Source organism: Amphibalanus amphitrite, unplaced genomic scaffold, assembly GCF_019059575.1.
Source record: "Amphibalanus amphitrite isolate SeventyFive unplaced genomic scaffold, NRLGWU_Aamphi_draft 001041F_arrow, whole genome shotgun sequence".
Lineage (NCBI taxonomy): Eukaryota > Metazoa > Arthropoda > Thecostraca > Balanomorpha > Balanidae > Amphibalanus > Amphibalanus amphitrite.
Genome location: NW_024882535.1, coordinates 227761 through 245734, shown reverse-complemented (window position 1 = coordinate 245734; position 17974 = coordinate 227761).

Sequence of the window (17974 nt, the reverse complement as noted above, 5' to 3'; positions counted from 1 at the left end):
CAAATGTGCGAATGTTCGCGGATGACACAAAGCTGCTCTCAGGCATCTCTTCTGAACATGATGTGCGGACATTGCAGGCAGACCTGAACGCCCTCGTGGAATGGTCTAGATTCTAGAACCTGGCAGCTGCCATTTAACGAGAATAAGTGCAAAGTGCTTCATGTTGGTGCAGCCAAGGACCACCACTCATTTCAAATGGGGTCGGACAGACTGACAAACACGTCAGTCGAGAGAGACCTGGGTATGCAGGTCGACTCAATCTTGAAGTTTCGACAGCAAGCGTCTACGGCGGTCTTCAAAGCGTCTCAAGTTCTTGCGGTCATCCGCCGGTCCTTCGCCTTTTTAGATGAGTTTACCCTGCCTCTTCCGTTCAAATCTCTCGTGCGGCCTCACCTGGAGTTCAGCAGTCTTGTTTGGGGTCCGTTCAATAGAGCTGATCAGAAGGCAGTCGAAAGGGTTCAAAGAAGAGCCACCCGGTTAGTGGTGAGCATCCGCCACCTTCCATATCCTGAAAGGCTGAAGAGACTGAAGCTCCCGTCACCGTACTATCGGCGTAGACGCATGGATATGATTCACGCATACAAGATGCTGCACGGCCACGTTGATACTGATCCTTCAGAGCTTCTGGCAACGAATCCTGAAAGGCGAACTAGGGGTCACACACTTAAACTACGGAAGCCTCGTGCAACCTGCCGTGCCAGACTGAATTAATTTTCTGTACGGTGTATTAACGATTGGAACGGAATTCCAGCAGAAATTGTACATTCGCCCTCAGTCAACGTCTTTAAGAACAGGCTGGATGCGCACTGGGAATCGATCTGGTACTCCACTCCTGTAACAGACTGAGAACTAAGTGGAGTTATGGAAATCGGCGAGAACGGGCCCTACAGGACATCGTGCCTCTTGACCCGATCACACGAAGATGAAGATGAAGATGAAGAATAACATGAATTAGCATGAACATGATCGGCCGACTGGTTCCCGAGAGCCAACTATAGTTCGTTTTTTTTTCAAAGTTCGACCCTCACTGTAAACGTCTCTTTGAACACAGCACGAGAATTGCTGGCTGAATTGCTGAGAAAACTGGCTGGCACACATTGATTTCACATACACGATAAATTTCATCAAAATTATTTGTACCTGGCTCCTATTTCCCAGACTTGTAGCTCGTATTTGCCTATTTTTACATCCACACTGGGCAGGGGCGGCGGATTCGGGGGTGGGGCAGGAAAGGGCAGCTGCCCCCTGGCAAATTCGTGGGGGGCAAAAGTATCTTTTTGCCCCCCCCCATAATTTGTGACAAAGCCTAGACAAGAAACCATATACCTGATTAGTGATTATGCTGTTCGATCATCTGAAGATGTAACCAGATGCCCATATACTTTATCATACGTTGCCTTTCTTAAATGGCAAGCGTTCGCGTTCAATTGAAGTTTTCCTCTCTTCAACCTATAGTTTTGGAGGCATTATAAGCGTCAGCGTGACGCAGCAGCAACCCAGGCCTTCAGTGACCGCTTACAGGGGCGACGGATACGGGGTGGCAGAGGAGGCATCGTCCCCTAAGAAACTTTTGGAGGAGGGGCAAACGCATATTCTTGCCCCTCCATAATTTGTGCCCTAAACATGAGGAAAATTTCCATAACCTGATATTGCAGCTATGCACTCCTACAGTTTGTCCAACGGTGCCTTTTGAATATGTGTAAATGCTAAACATTTCCGCTTTATATCATTTTTTTTTTGTCTTTTCAGATTCGATTTAGAGATTTTTAAGTGTGCAAGAGACGCAACTCATACCTTCAGTGGTCGTTTGCCGCTATTGTATTTTGTACCTACATAAATGCCAAATCGCAAGCGAGCGGAGACGGAAGGGCTAGCCATTCGCTTGCGGGTAGTTAGGACTAATGAGCGCTCATAATAAGCCAGTCCCCTGATTTTTTTTCGAGCGCAACAGTTTCCAGCGCATAAAATGGTAAACGCCGAGGTCGTACACATTGACCACATTGACCAATGCACGGTATGGTATGACACCCAAAGGCCAGTCATCAGAGATCTGCTTTGGGCATTCGGAGACTTGTGTGGGACCAGTGTAAAAACTGGATGTTTACAGTTCAGCATCCGCTTTATTTCGATTTCACTATTAAAAAAGTAAATATTAATGTTGGAAACTTTTGAGGGTTAGAGCACTGATCATTAGTGGGCCCCCCTCTGTCTAAAGGCTGGCTATAGAATAAAGAGCAGCAAACACGAACATTAGCGGCGGAACACCTTCAATTAAGGGGGGGGGGCACTGCCGACTTTTGGTCCCATTCTTTCCTTGCAACGCCCATATCGCTAACGTTAAAATGCCAAAATCAAAGGGGGCACGGTGCCCCGGTGCCCTCCCCGTTCCGCCGCCTATGAATACGAAAGCAAAATCTAAGGTATTTTGGAAAAATGAGTATGCCCCGCAGCGTTCGATAACAACCACCTTCCAGTGGGTCAAGCCAACGGGGCCCAAGTCTATAATGGCACTTAACGATAGCACTAACCTTGTCTCACTTTTCGTTGAAGTCTGTTCCGAATGGTTTCGGCCACAGACTGGCTGCACTGAGGTCGTTTGGTATGTGCAACTGTAATTAAAGCCACCTGAGGCGCCCTGACACCAGGCTGAAGCTGGGTTGGAAATGCTTCGTCTTTGCAGATACCACTGGTCGCTGATTCTCGAGTGCCTGAACCGGTAGATGTCGTGGCAAGATTTGGTGTGATAAGTTGAACCTTTTACCGCAGTCAGCGCACCCTAAAGCCCTAAGAAAGAAACGCCCCACCCAGAGCTTCTGGATTCTCGTTCCAGGCCACCGTTCCTTCACCCCAGCCCGCCGCCGCGCTCCCTCACCTCAGCCCTCCGTTCCCAGCTTGACGAGCGTTTAGGCCTTATTAAGCCTTGCTGTAGGCTTCCTGTATAAACCCATCGAGACAGCCCGTCTCGGTGAGCTTAGTTGGCGAACTACTGCCATTGGGGAGGGTTTCTGGCGGATCGCTGTCCCAATAGGTTTAGATGCGACCGACTGTCTCTGAATGTTTGAGTGGTCTCCTCCCGCTGTGAGCTAGTTTCAGTTGATATCTGACTCAAATACTTTTTAAAGGAAGGTTAAACGGAAATCGAACGTAAAATGAACAGAGGAAATGGTAACGAGTTACCTCATTGAAGAATAGCGCTCGCCTACTTCAAAAGGGTTGGCACCGTTCTTCAACATCTGATATGCGATCGGGTTATGGCACAATTTTTCCCATTGGAGCTTTTTTCTAATACAGCAATAAGAAAAGCGTTTCATCGTCCACTGGCGGATCCAGGGAGCGGGCATTTAAAACAAATATTTACTCCCCCTCCCCCTGGCCCCTGCATCGCCCGAAATAGACAAAACGTACCTTCCTTATGTTTCCTAATAACCAGTATAACGCCTTTTGGGGCGACTAACGGAGCGAGCGATAGGGTGAGCCTTGCACGTGCGAAATTTCGAGGGGGTTCCTCCAACTGACTTGTGCACGGCACCCCACTAACCGATCTCTAGTGATGTGCCAAATTTGAGCGAAATCGGCCCAGCCGTTCTCGAGATCTGGAAGCGCCATCCTGCACGTGCGCACATGCAAAATGGGTCCCAACTGACTTGTGCACGGCACCCTACTAACTGGTCCCTCACCGTGTACCAAATTTGAGCGCCATCGGTCCAGCCGTTCTCGAGATCTGGAAACGACCCCTGCACGTGCGCACGTGCAGTGGCACCCCAACTCTGGCCCATGGATATGCAGTGCCTAGTGGGTGCCTACCTACATGCCAACTTTGAGCGCAATCGGCCAAGTAGTTACCGAGATATTGCAACAATTACAAAACTGACACCTCTTCGTTTTGCACGTGGCACGTGCATAAGGGGTCACCCACATGCATCGGGAATAGTCCAATACTTGGTAGAAGGAAAGAAGCTACCCTACAAAAATTACCGCATGTAAATCGGTCAAGTGGTTGCTGAGTGCGGACGCCTCGCAAAAGCGTCCGCACGGCCGGCCGCTCATACTCAGAAATTTCCGTTAATCTAAGGAAAGACTCCGCTCGCTTCGCTCGCTCCGTAATAACACTTTTATCAGGATTTTTTTTTTTTTTTGCATTAAATGTTCACTGCACTGTTCACTGCAGACTGTTTCTCAGCTGACCTTAGACTCGTCTTCACTCGAAGTCGAGTCGGTGCTCGAACCGACCGCCACCGCAGGCGATGCACGCCTCCAGGCGTTTTGGGAAGGCCTCGATTGCCTTTATCACCTGACGCTGGGAGATCTTAGCCCAACACACCTGCAGCCGCTCTCTCAGGTGGTCTAGATTTCACTCAATATACCCTGGTCTAGATTAGCAATTTTATGCAGCGGTAACCATGGAACAGTTAAGAAAAATGCTCACGTGAGCTGTCACGTGAGCTGTCAGATCAAAAACTCTGTCCAAAGTACAAATTTGCACAACCAAACTTTTGAACACGCCAAATTGCGTCCTTCACATACTTTTTGAATAGCTACATCTTCGTTTGCGGCATAAACCATGCATATTTACATCCATTCGAAAGGAAATTGTATGCTCTTTCCAATGCTGCCTGGCGCAAAGTCGTACGACCAACCAATCGCGAGTTATATGGCTTTTAAATTAGGGGTGACACTTTTTCGATCACCCTGTATAATGCAAAAAAGGAATCGAAGTGAGGAATCGAAATCCGAGGAGTTTTTGGATTTTGGACACTTTTTTTGGGGGGGTATGTCCCCTACAGCGTCGAAAACGCCTTTCTGGATCCGCCTATGACATCATCTCGACTGGGATCTTGCCCCCCCCCCTCGCCAAAATCTAATCCGCCGCCACTGATACTGGGTTAGATCAGCCCCCGTTCACGAGCCTCAGAATTCCTTTACCGTGACGTCACGCGGGCGGCAAAAATCCCTTCACCCCATAACGATCTATACAAATGATGCCGAGTTGTGAGCTGGACTGACGCCTAAGTTGAGGACTAAAATATTATTAAAGCATACCATTTGACTCAGTGAGGTTTGGTTTATCCAAAACCGGGCCTCAATTGGTCGAATTCGAATGAACTAAGCATAAATTTGGCCTTTTAGATGAGGCCTGCAAATTTCGATGAAGTTTTTTTCTCGTGAAGGAAAAAATAGTGCTACCAAATGCGTCTTTCGCCGCTCTTGCAAAAGTCAAATACTAACGCCATTTTCTATCAAAAATATGTCAAATTTATGATGATTTTGGCCAAATCGAATGGCGAACATTCACGCTGGGGGGGGGGGGGGCAGAATCTGCCCCCTCCCGTTTTTCGCCAATAACTTCTAAACGCGTTACGCCAGCGACGTCAAACTTTCAGTACCTTATCATACATCAATTTGACACGTTCCCTGAAAATTTGAGCGAAATCCGTCGGAATGTTTTGAGAAAATGACCTTTCAGTGGCGTCATGTTCGCCATTTTCGCCTCAAAAACGGCAAAATTTCAAACGCCGCTAAAATCTTCATTTTAAAGTTATACATGATTTTACTTTGTCTATCAAATGGCTATCTCGGTTTTCGAAAATTTTGGAGTTTGGCCCATTTTTTTCTTCAAAAAACTGACTTTTGGGAAAATAATTATACAATCCAAAATGTTGAGTGTATCGAAAAAAAAACGGAACATCTGTCAGATAAGTGGTCTATGTGCACCTACATACCAATTTTTAGAAGAATCGGTTCAAAAATGTGGGAGTTATTCAAAATTTTATGACGTCACGACACACAATTTTTTTTTGAAAAATGAAGTTTTTGGAAGTTCTAAACCTCGTACGGAAACAAAAATAGCACCATTCGATTCGCCGTGAAAAACTGCATCAGATGACACCTTTTTAGGCCTTAACAACCAACTTCAAAATTTGACCTCACTTGACCTGACTTTGACCTGACCTTGACCTGAAATTCATCCAGATGTGGTCCATATCACTTATTGAGTGTGCCTATTGAATTATATGAATAATATGACCTATAAAACATGTGTCGCACATGCCCTTTTCTATATTTCGTTTTTGGTGACCTGACCTGACCTTGACCTTGACCTTTGCATGATATTGTATGCAACGAATATTGTCTTGGTAGCTAAGAACACGTTTTGGGCGAACACGTCTCCGAACTCTGCCGCCGGTGTACCGGTCTGTTGATTGGTCTCTCACACGCGCGCCACTGTCTCCCAGATGGCATCATTAGAATGTTCGTGACGGCACTCGTAGTAACACGTAGCCAGTACTGCCTTTCAGTTTATGGAAATGGGTCCCAAAAAAATTTTGATCGACTCCAAAAAGTTATTAACTTTGCCGCCCGAGTTATTTTCGGCCGACGTAAATTTGACCATGTCTCCGACCTGCGAACAAAACTCGGCTGGTTGTCCCCGCGCGGTATGGCCGATCACCAAACCCTTGTAATCGCACACAAGGCCATACAGCGTCGAGAACCCGAGGAACTAGCAGCCCTGTTCGTTACTAACAGCGCAATCCGCGAGAGACAATCCAGACAAGATCACCTCCTCCATCTTCCGCGTCCGCGGCTGGAAACAGGCAAGCGGTGGTTCGGTTATCGAGCTGCAGCTCTGCCATAGGCGTAGGAACGTTTTCGAAAGTGGGGGGGGGGGGCAAGGTCCCAGAGGTCCAAAACCTAACCTACCCCCAAAATCCGATTTCTCCTCGGATTTCGGCCACTTTGTTTTCGCAAACATGATCAGAGATAAAAAACTCGAGACAAAAACAAAAACAAAATTGGTTAAAATTTCAGGGAGACTCCCGTCCATAAACTCAAACTGATGGACGCGTTCCCCTGTCCTCCGCAGCCGTTGGCACCCATGCAAATTCCAGAGGCATCCAGGAGCTTTTTCATTACGAGCAAGCGTGAAACGTGCAAAGCGAGTCTTTTCAATATACCTATAAAAATCAGCATGAACGGCCCAGCTAGGCTCAGCCAGACCTATCACGTTTTTAAGAGGTTTTATATCAGCGACCACTGCAACTGGGCTGATTAACTATCGGAGGCCGGTGTGGGACTTTTAGAGGTCGGTCTGGGCCATCAGAGGCCAGTTTAACCCTCGCCGGACCGGACCTATAGGTTTTCTACATACGCGCCGGCCGAGGGGGCGGGGGCGGGTACGACCCCCCTCGCCGTTGCGCCCCAGGTTGAGCTAGCGCGTCGCGGAAAAACGAGCGTGTGCGCTGTTACAAGACGCAGAGATCGATACCCGATTTTAAGGTTCTAGGTCAACCGGTGACCTCTGAGGCCAGGTCAAGTGCCTCAAGGCACGGTTCCGTTTTTGGTGAAAAACTTCGCAAAAAACGGCCGCAGAGCCGCGATTTTGCCAGCATCGTGTTCGCCTCTCTCAGGCGCGTCGAATGATGTACTTTTTGTTTGGGTGAGGTAAACTGAGGGTGTTGACCACGGGTCGCGGTCAGGTCAGCGCCCCCAGGTCACGAAATTGGTCGAAGGAGGTCATGTCGCATAGCATTCGATTCGGCAGGTCTTCCTGAGTCCATTGATGGCTTCCCCGACTCGCTAGCTCAATTTGATCGGTAGTTATTGACGACAAACTTATATGACCTTTATAACTTCATAAATGACGTCGCGCAAGGTCAACATTGCAAAAGTGACGCATCGAACCTTGCAAGGAGTGCATGAAAGATTCAGTGTGCTTGAGATAGTTGAAGATCGTTTACGGTGCCAGAAAAAGTTTTCAGTTTATCCCCATTGACTTATACCTAATGGTGAGGTCACGAAAATGACCTTAGGAAAAATCCGAGATGTACAAGTTGTGAGACTCCTAATGGATACTAGGTCCTCCAAGGTTCATTTCCCTGTGAAATCTCCTCTGGCAGTGAGGGCGTTGCGAAGTTGCGACATCTGAAGACCGTGCAGAGGTTCACTTATGACCTCATGGGTCAGTGACCTGGTCTGACCCGAAAATGCGGTTGGTGTCAAAAGATCCGGCTTGATTCAAAGGTCAGGTATGCAAAGCTTCAGCTATCTATCACCGGCGTGTTCGGAGCTATCGCGAAAAAAAAACTATGGAGGGGCGGCACCCGTCCCCCCATCGCACGGTCTTGCCGAATACCAGATTAGCGCGAATTTAATCAAAAACCCGACTTTCGATAAACTGTTATTTATACCTATCAGTGGGTAGGAAATTGTCTGAAGTTATCTGATAGAACCTTATTTTTAAGCCACTTTACCATTTGAGGACTTATATCCTTGCCGAAAGTAGACCCACGCTCCGGTTCCTAAAATCGGGCTATGGTACTGATAAATATGTCCAGTTTTCAACGTAAATTTTACGGAAGTTTCGAGAAGATATATGAGAAAATAGCATATCACCGGATAGCACAATTCATGATGAAGCTGTTTCTGCTATCATGGTAGCTTTTCAATGAATGGTTTTTGAGTTTAATGAGTTAGAACAAGAGCCCTGCATGTGTATCGTTCTCACGATAGTATTTAATAAAGAAGTTGAAAAATGTCAAAATGGATAAAAATGGATATGACGAATAGGGCATGGCTGAACTCTCCGCACCTTTCTGAACATAAGCAAACAAGTTTCAGCTGCCAGTTTTTGCCTATTTGCCGTCAACTCATCTTTGAACATGTCTAGTCGGCCGCCCTATGTGACCTGACCAAGGTCGGGGGCGGCGCGGCCGGACAGGCTCCAGCCTAATAAACTATCTCAAGCACACGAAATCGTGATTTCATGCACTCCTTGCAAGGTCCGATGCTTCACCTATGCATTGTTGGTCTTTACGTGACGTCATTTATGACGTCACTAGGGTAATAAGAGTTTTTCGTCAATAACTCCCGATTAAATTGAGCTAGTGAGTCGAGAAAGCCACCAATGGACTCAGGAAGACTTGCTGAATCGAATGATATGCAACATGACCTCCTTCAACCAACTTCGTGATCTGGAGGACTCTGACCTGACCTTGACCCACGGTCAACACCTTAAGTTAACTTCAGCCGAACAAAAAGTATACCATTCGACGCGCCTGAGTGAGGCGAACATGATGATACCAAAATTGCGGCTCTGCGGCATTTTTTCGCGAAGTTATTAATAAAAAATGAATCCGCGCCTGGGTCACTTGACCTGACCTCAGAGGTCACAGGTTGGCCTAAGACCTTAAAATCGGATACCAGTCGCTGCGTCTCGTAACGGCGCACACGCTCGTTTTTTCCGCGGGGCTCTAGCTCCATCAGGGGCGAAACAGCGACGGGGGTCGTACCAACCCCCCCCCCCCCCTTCGGCCGGCGCGTATTTTGAAAACCAATAAGTCCGGCGAGGGGTAAGTGTCAGTTTTGGAACCAGAGAACCATTTTCAGTGGATCCGAGCAGCGCTGGGTTTAAATTCGCGCTAAACTGGTGTTCGGCCACACTGTGCATCGGCCGGTGAGGGTTGAGGCCCTCAGAGACCAGTACAGGGCCTGCAAAGGGCAGGATGAGACATTTAGATGCCGACTTGGGCCATCAGAGGCTAATGTGGGCCCTTACAGGCCAGCATGGGCCCTCAGAGGTCAGTGTGGGACCCTAAAATGCCGGCATGGGCCGGTGTTGGACCCCAGAGGCCAGCATCGGGTCTTCAGAATCCAGTGCAAGGCCCTCAGAGGCTAATGCGGGTCCTTACAGGCCAGCATGGGCCCTTAGAGGTCAGTGTGGGGCCGTAACAGACCGGCATGGGCGGGACCTGGAACCTAGAGACCAGCGGAAGGCCCTCATAGGCCAAGGTGGGCCCTCAGAGGCCGATGCGGACCCTTAGAGACCGGCATAGGATATTCAGAATCCAGTGCGGGGCCCTTAGAGGTCAATGTGGGACCCTAAAATACCAGCATGGGCCGGTGTTGGACCCCAGAGACCAGCAGAAGACCCTCAAAAACAAAGATGGGCCTCAGAGGCCGGCATCAGGTCTTCAGAATCCCGTACAATGCCCTCATAGGCTAATGACGGGTCCTTACAGGCCAGCATGGGCCCTTAGAGGTCAGTGTGGGGCCCTAAAAGACCGGCATGGGCCGGCGTTGGACCTCTAAGGCCAACCAAGATGGACCCTCAGAGGCCGATGCGGACCTTAGAGGCCGGCATCGGGTCTTCAGAAATCATAATTCAGTGCAGGACCCTCAGAGGCACCTAAAGGTTAGTCTTGGGACCCCAGAGACAGAAATGAGGCCACCAGAGGCCGGTGTGAGGCCCTCAGACGCCGACTGGGCCCTTGAGGCCGGTTTAGGGGCCCTCAACTGAGGTCAATGTGGGTTCTCAGCGGTCAATGTCGGCGCTTGACCGCCACTGAAGTGCCCTCCAAGATCAGTGTAGGACCCTCAAAGACTGGCTTGGGAGCTGTTAATAGCTAGCGTGGGATTCTTGAGCCTCGTGACAATCGAATAAGGGCCAGAGCCCCATACGCCCATGGGGGCCCATTGGTTGTTTGGGGGGGGGGGCAAATGATATGATGGCCCCCTGATTAGCCTTTGGAGGGGGAAGGGCATGGCCCTGATCCCCCCTCTGCGACCGCCACTGCACTGAAAGTGGAAGGGAAGGGGCAGATACAGACATTGCTGGCCCCCAGCCTGTTTGAGCCGAGGCGGGGCATGGTCACCCTGGCCCCCAGCTAGTACGCCTTGACGAACTATGCCGACCCCAAGCAGATCCGGTCAAGCGTTGGTCGTTCGTACATATACGCATTCTCCTGCACCGTGCTAGTATTGTCTTATACCTTTTCAGTGCTCGCTGTCCCGTGCCTCGTATTCAACAAAATGCTGTCACCAGGACCCACACTCCACAGTCTTGTCTCTGATATGGTTTCCTTCATTGAGTGAAGGAAATTGCGGTCAATAACGCTGTAGAAACAAAAGGGAATCTTCATTAAAGGGCAAGCTGAATTGTTGTCAAGTTACCGGGTGGTAGCACTGGTACCTAGGTACAGACAGACACTTAACCCTCGCCCGTATAGGGGGGGGGGGGGTCGAACGGACCCCCCCATGGTTTTTCGCGAATAACTCGCGTAAAAGCGGCCGAACGCGACGAAACTTTCAGTACCCTCGCGTTGATCAATTTTACACCTACCCTGAAAATTTTATGACCCTGACCCCAATGACCTTTGACCTGTGACCTACTTTTTGAGACCATGTTTGGCCGGAATCGCGATTCGGCGTATGTCGGCTCGCATTAGCCGCGCGTTTGCAGTCTTTTCGTGGTTTCAAGCGTTCAAACATGTGATATGATGTTGCCCCCATGCATTAGGGTGGGTGTCAAGGTCACCTGAAGGTCAGGTCAGGTCATTGACCTTTGGTGACCTCGGTTCACTTTTCGAGTTTTACATGTTTCTAGGCCAGTATTTGGAGCTGAATTCGAATTTAGTAACCATATGAACGTTTACGAAGTAGTTTTGGTACCTTCGTAACATGTTACGAAGCTGTCAGAGGCGGTTGACACCTACCAGGAATACCCGGCAGGACCCCTACTGGTTGACCTGACCTGACCTGACCCGACCTGGACTAAATGCATAAAGACATCATCTGTGATCAAAACTAACATGATATTCGTGATCGGCGCCCCGAAAAACCCCATAGCAGCCACACTTTACGACGTTCTAACAGGTCCCGATTTTCCCGACTTTTGGGTCATTGACCTGACCTGCAAGGTCAACCAATGACCTAGGACCTTAAAATTAGGTATCATCGGCTTCCTCTCGCCACGGGCAACACGCTCGTTTTTTCCGCGAAGCTCTAGCTCGATCAGGGGCGAAACGGCAAGGGGGGGGGGTCCAACGGACCCCCCCCCCCTTATACGTTCGCGGGTGGAAAAACACCAATACGGGCGAGGGTTAAGTCAGTAAAAAGTGGGGGGGGGCAGTTAACATTGCTGGCCCCCCCACCTCCGAAAGTGGGGGGGGGCATGGCCCCCCGGCCCCCCCCCCCCTGTTCCTACGCCTATGCTCTGCTAAACAGCCTACCACCTCACCTGTCGCAGCTGCCTCCCGCCCGCTTTGCCCGCTGTGTTAAAGCCGCGATCGTGAACGGTGAATCAGCACATCGTCGCTGACCAACAGTATGGCGGTGGATAAGAGGGATGAGGCTCTCCTGAATGTGTTTTGTTTGTTTTGTCCGTGTTTTTTGACGTGAGTGAATGTGCAAATGTTATGAATGATTAGATTAGCACCCGCGGATACGGATTTTGAGCAGTAATCGCCACGCATTTTGATTGTGGATCGCTCTTAAATGTAAATACAATACAGTACAGTACAATATCATGGATATATGACTCACAGGATCGTGTGAAGCATCAATAGCTAGATGCCGCACCAGACTGGGAGTATCAGGCACATTTTATAATATGAATGACACTGACAATTTACACTGTCCTCCGTGTTAACCCTATTAGTGGCAGGGGGGGGGGGTTGTTTTTATCCACCCCTCAGGTTTTTCGGGAATATCTCCAAAACCGCTAAAGCTACGATGCTGAAATCTTCTGACTTTTCCTAAAACTAAATTGGGCACATTCCCTGAAAATTTCAAGTTCATAACTTTACCAGGGGCGGCTCCAGAGCACTGGGAATTGGGGGGTCCTATTCGTGAAGCGAGTCATTTGGGCGAAGATCACGATGCTGCACCAGTTTTACGAACAGTGAATGAAAGATATCATGTGATAACATATACAGTTATTGTGCATCCTCTTTTGACACGTTTTTGCTATAATAGGCGGATCCAGGCGTCCAAAAAGGGGGGTTATGTTTTACCTCCCAACATAGGTGCCCTGACACCGCCTATGCATGACCAATACAATTGTAGTCGTTCTCTCATAAAAAAATTGTAACATAACAAGACCATTACCACCCTTTTTAGAAACAGTACCAACAAAAACCTTATTTACTATACTTTTTGTGTACCCCCAATCTCAATGATCTGTATCCGCCTATGATTTTTGAAAATGCATATTTTTAGGATCCATGTGAATTCCTGGTTCATTCTCTATCGATCGGCAAAAGTTACGTTAAGATTGGTTCAGAAACCTGGCCGTGATAAACAGTCTAAAATGTATCTGCAATTTGCCCGTTTTTACCCCCCTCTACCCCCCATATTGACATTTTTTAATTTTTAATTTTTAGAAATGTAGATCACGTTGAGCGAAATCGAATGCCGTTTGAATTTTGAAAATCGGCCCGTTAGATCTCGAGATATCAAGGGGGGGTCGTAAACAGCCCCCCCCCCTGCCACTAATAGGGGTATGCCAGGAGCCTGCCACTAATAGGGTTAAGTCAACTGCTGGTGCCACTGTATGGCTGTGTCCCGTTTACTGACCTGTCCTGTTTTGATCTGATCTGTTGCAGGATGGCAGTGACCTGCAGGAAACTGAGGACACTGTTCATTAAATCCTCAACTGAAAACTGCAAGGCTGTCCTGACTGCCCTGCACGAGACAGACCTGGGATGGGGCCATGATCGGCATCGTACCATGAATCTCTATGTCCCCAGTAAGTACCGGCGTCTCTGACCACCCACGCCAGCTGACACGGCGCCACCGGCCTCTAGTCTCGGGGGCAGGTTGATGTTCCACCTCCCCCTTATACCCATCGGGCTCCCATGGCTCAGCAGTGGCTGCTGCCAGTGTTGCCTGCCCTCAGCACTGATCAGCACTGCCTGCCAGTGCCAGTACTGCCAGTGCTGCCACTGGCAGCAGCCAGTGCTGAGCCATGGGAGCCTGATGGGTAGGGAGTGGTGGAACATCAATCTGCCCCCGAGTGTACCATCATTTCTGTAAGTGACGTCACAGTATCAGTATCAGCCATAAATGACGTCAATAGTCAGTGATACACACATTGTCATTGTGTTTGTTTCTGCATATTCTGCACCTAAATGAAGTCATCAGTCTGAGTTGCCAGCCCCATGTGACATCACAAGCAATTAGTGTGTAATCTGACGTACTCTGTTTCCAGAGTTTGTGTTCGACCAGCTTACTAAGCCTTCAAATGGCAGCAAAATCTACTTGAAGTACTATAACAGCTAGACGACTATCTTCCCTCGTCCGCTCCGGTGCCACCGGCAGTGTCGGAACTCAACAACAGATGGCAGCACCAGGTCCCGTCTGTAGTGTCGGAACTCAACAGATGGTAGCACCGTGTCCCTTCTGTAGTGTCGGAACTCGACAACATATGGCAGCACCATGTCCCGTCGGCAGCGCTATGCTTAACAATATACGCATCTAGACCTTCGTCCTTCCCATCCAGCAGTACTTCGATCCGCCCCGTCCCATCCGGCCAGGCCCGCGGGTACTTTACCGCCGTGCTAACTGCTAGGGTGGTTTGGGTTGAGTCGCCACCTGAAGGCTTGATTATTTGAGCACAGGCTGCTACGTGTGTTGACAGTGGGTATGTTTACTCTTTAGTATCCGAGATGGTATCACTCTCGGGGCCACTGTCCAGCCGTCGGTAAACCGTTGTCGCCGTGCCGGCGGTACCGCCGTGGTGACGTCACGTGTGTCGTGTCGTGACGTCACGCTGGCTCACGTCGCTGTGTTGTGGTGCAGTTTCAGTTTAGACCAGGGTCGGAGCTAGCTGTGAGGGCGGCCGGTCCCGGCTATATCGGGCCTCGCCCGTCACTGTGTCGGACCGTCGGTGGTCCGGTCGGCTGTGGTTGATTTAGACCAGATATGTCCGGTTCAGTGTCGTTCATGGGATATCAAGGGCTGATGGAGATCGAAATATACGTTTGGTGGCTTCGTAATGGTTCTTCATTAAACTGTGTTTATACCTCTTGTATACCGTCTTGTATGCGAGGCACAGGACGGATGTGTTGAATACGCATCTTACCGAGGTGGCCCTCGCAAATGTGTTTTTGGGGTTTTCATTTTTATCTGTTATTGTGTAATGTTGGGCTAGGCTGTTTCGGTCTAATAAGACCATTGCACAGCCGGAAGGACGATAGGAATTAGAGGGGAGACATTGGTCTGGGCGGCCACCCTGGTGAGTCGTCAGGGGCTGAGCCCATCCAGTGGACAGGTCACCCTGCCCCCTAACGGTCGCCGCGCCCGACTTCGGGCCTGCACCTAGGGGAGCTTCCCCTAGGTGCAGCTTCCCAGTTCCCCCTAACTCCCGCAGGGGATGAAGTTACCCGTCCAGTCCGGAATAGGGGGTTGAGGCGTGGAGGAGAATGATTGATCATCCTGGGGATGGAATTGACGGAACTGTAGATATTTTGTAGATATGCTTGTAGATATTTTATTTATACACACTGTGGATCTCAATGCCATAGATCAAGAGTATATAGAGCAACAGGTACAGCCAGAGTTTGGAATATGGTAGCAGGCATATGTCGACAGAAATATGTCCGTGAAGTTAGCGTCAGCAACAGCAACGAATACAGCGTCGGATTCAGAATCGCTTCAAAAACTGCCATCAGGTCAATTGGGGGACGGGGAACACGAATATGACATTTATTTTGCCCTAGCTCCCTTCCTTCATCCCTTAATCGTCCCTTAAAGGACGGGGCGCGTCAAAAGTGCCCCAAGGCTTCGTCTGATCGCCAAAATAAGGGTCGCAATCGATTCCTCGGGTCAATATCTAACCTCAGTCGAAGGTTCCAGACCTGTGGCTCCTATCCCTCATCCCTTATTCGTCCCTTAAAGGACGGGGCGCGTCAAAAGTGCCCCAAGGCTTCGTCTGATCGCCAAAATAATGGTCGCAATCGATTCCTCGGGTCAATATCTAACCTCAGTCGAAGGTTCCAGACCTGTGGCTCCTATCCCTCATCCCTTAATCGTCCCTTAAAGGACGGGGCGCGTCAAAAGTGCCCCAAGGCTTCGTCTGATCGCCAAAATAAGGGTCGCAATCGATTCCTCGGGTCAATATCTAACTTCAGTCGAAGGTTCCAGACCTGTGGCTCCTATCCCTCATCCCTTAATCGTCCCTTAAAGGACGGGGCGCGTCAAAAGTGCCCCAAGGCTTCGTCTGATCGCCAAAATAATGGTCGCAATCGATTCCTCGGGTCAATATCTAACCTCAGTCGAAGGTTCCAGACATGTGGCTCCTATCCCTCATCCCTTAATCGTCCCTTAAAGGACGGGGCGCGTCAAAAGTGCCCCAAGGCTTCGTCTGATCGCCAAAATAATGGTCGCAATCGATTCCTCGGTTCAATATCTAACCTCAGTTGAAGGTTCCAGACCTGTGGCTCCTATCCCTCATCCCTTAATCGTCCCTTAAAGGACGGGGCGCGTCAAAAGTGCCCCAAGGCTTCGTCTGATCGCCAAAATAATGGTTGCAATCGATTCCTCGGGTCAATATCTAACCTCAGTCGAAGGTTCCAGACCTGTGGCTCCTATCCCTCATCCCTTAATCGTCCCTTAAAGACGGGGCGCGTCAAAAGTGCCCCAAGGCTTCGTCTGATCGCCAAAATAATGGTCGCAATCGATTCCTCGGGTCAATATCTAACCTCAGTCGAAGGTTCCAGACCTGTGGCTCCTATCCCTCATCCCTTAATCGTCCCTTAAAGGACGGGGCGCCTCAAAAGTGCCCCAAGGCTTCGTCTGATCGCCAAAATAAGGGTCGCAATCGATTCCTCGGGTCAATATCTAACCTCAGTCGAAGGTTCCAGACCTGTGGCTCCTATCCCTCATCCCTTAATCGTCCCCTCAAGGACGGGGCGCGTCAAAACTGCCCCAAGGCTTAGTCTGATCGCCAAAATAAGGGTCGCAATCGATTCCTCGGGTCAATATCTAACCAATCAATAATCAATCAAATCAATATCTAACCAATATCATTCCCGTCCCGGCGGCGGTGGAGGTCGGACGCTCCGAGCGCGAGGGTCGCCGGCCGTGCCCTGAGGGACAGGTACCGGGCCGGTAGGGTCGCCTAGCCGCGCCAGTTACCGGCCGGCCGCTGGAATAGCCTTGTGGAACACTTGTGTTTGTGTACGCCTGTACCCGTTCGCGGTGGACACAGTGATATTTTCGGCTCGTCTCGGTGTCGATGCGTGAAATGACCACGGACACTGGTGGATCGGAGCTGGACTCCGTGTTCGGTGACGCCGAGGACACTGATCGCTCCGTTCTGATAGGGAGAGGTGGCCGGAAACGTCAGTGTTCTTTCCCAGAGATGATGCAGGCTCTGGATGACGGACACGGACAAAGACGTCAAAAAAAGAGCAAGCGTTCCAGCAGAGAAAAAGACAGCGCAGAAAAAGGTGAGCACTCATGCCGTCTGGACGGCGAGTCCTTAGATGCCGTGAAATCAATTATAGATAAAGGCATCGAAAAGGTGACGAAGCTCATGGAGGAAAAGTTTAGAAGCATGGAGAGACGTATTGAAATCATGGAAGGTGAACTGTTCTTGAAAGATGCCGAAACAAACGTACTGAAGGACAGAGTTAGCTCTCAAGAAGCTACCATTAAGGCTCTACAGGAGCAGCTAGAAGGCATAGATACCAACAGACGAATGAACAGCCTGATACTCAAGAGCGAGGAATTTGGAAAAAGGGAGCGCGATGAAGATATCGAAGGAAAGGTGATATCTGTCCTCAATCGACGCCTCCCTGAGGTGCATGTCACCGGCAGCGACATCCAGACCGCTCACAGACTCCAGGGTGACAGCACAGTCATTGTAAAGTTTTTCAAGACCAAGGTTAAGGACGACATTTACGAGAGAAGGATGAAGCAAGCCAGAGTACAAAACCATGGAGATCGACCGGCGGCACCTCTCTATATCAATGAGTCGTTATCAGCTATGAACAAGGAGATTTTCAACGCTCTGCTCGAAGCAAAAAAGCGTAAAAAAAAATCTACACCGTGTACTCAAGGAGAGGTGCGGTCTTCTGCAAGTTGGACAGCGAGTCTCGAGGTCAGAAGATGGTCAGCATGAACCAGGGCCCAATCTTACCAATGCCGTGGATGCAGATGCCGTGGATGCCTACCACGGCGGCTGATCCACGGCACT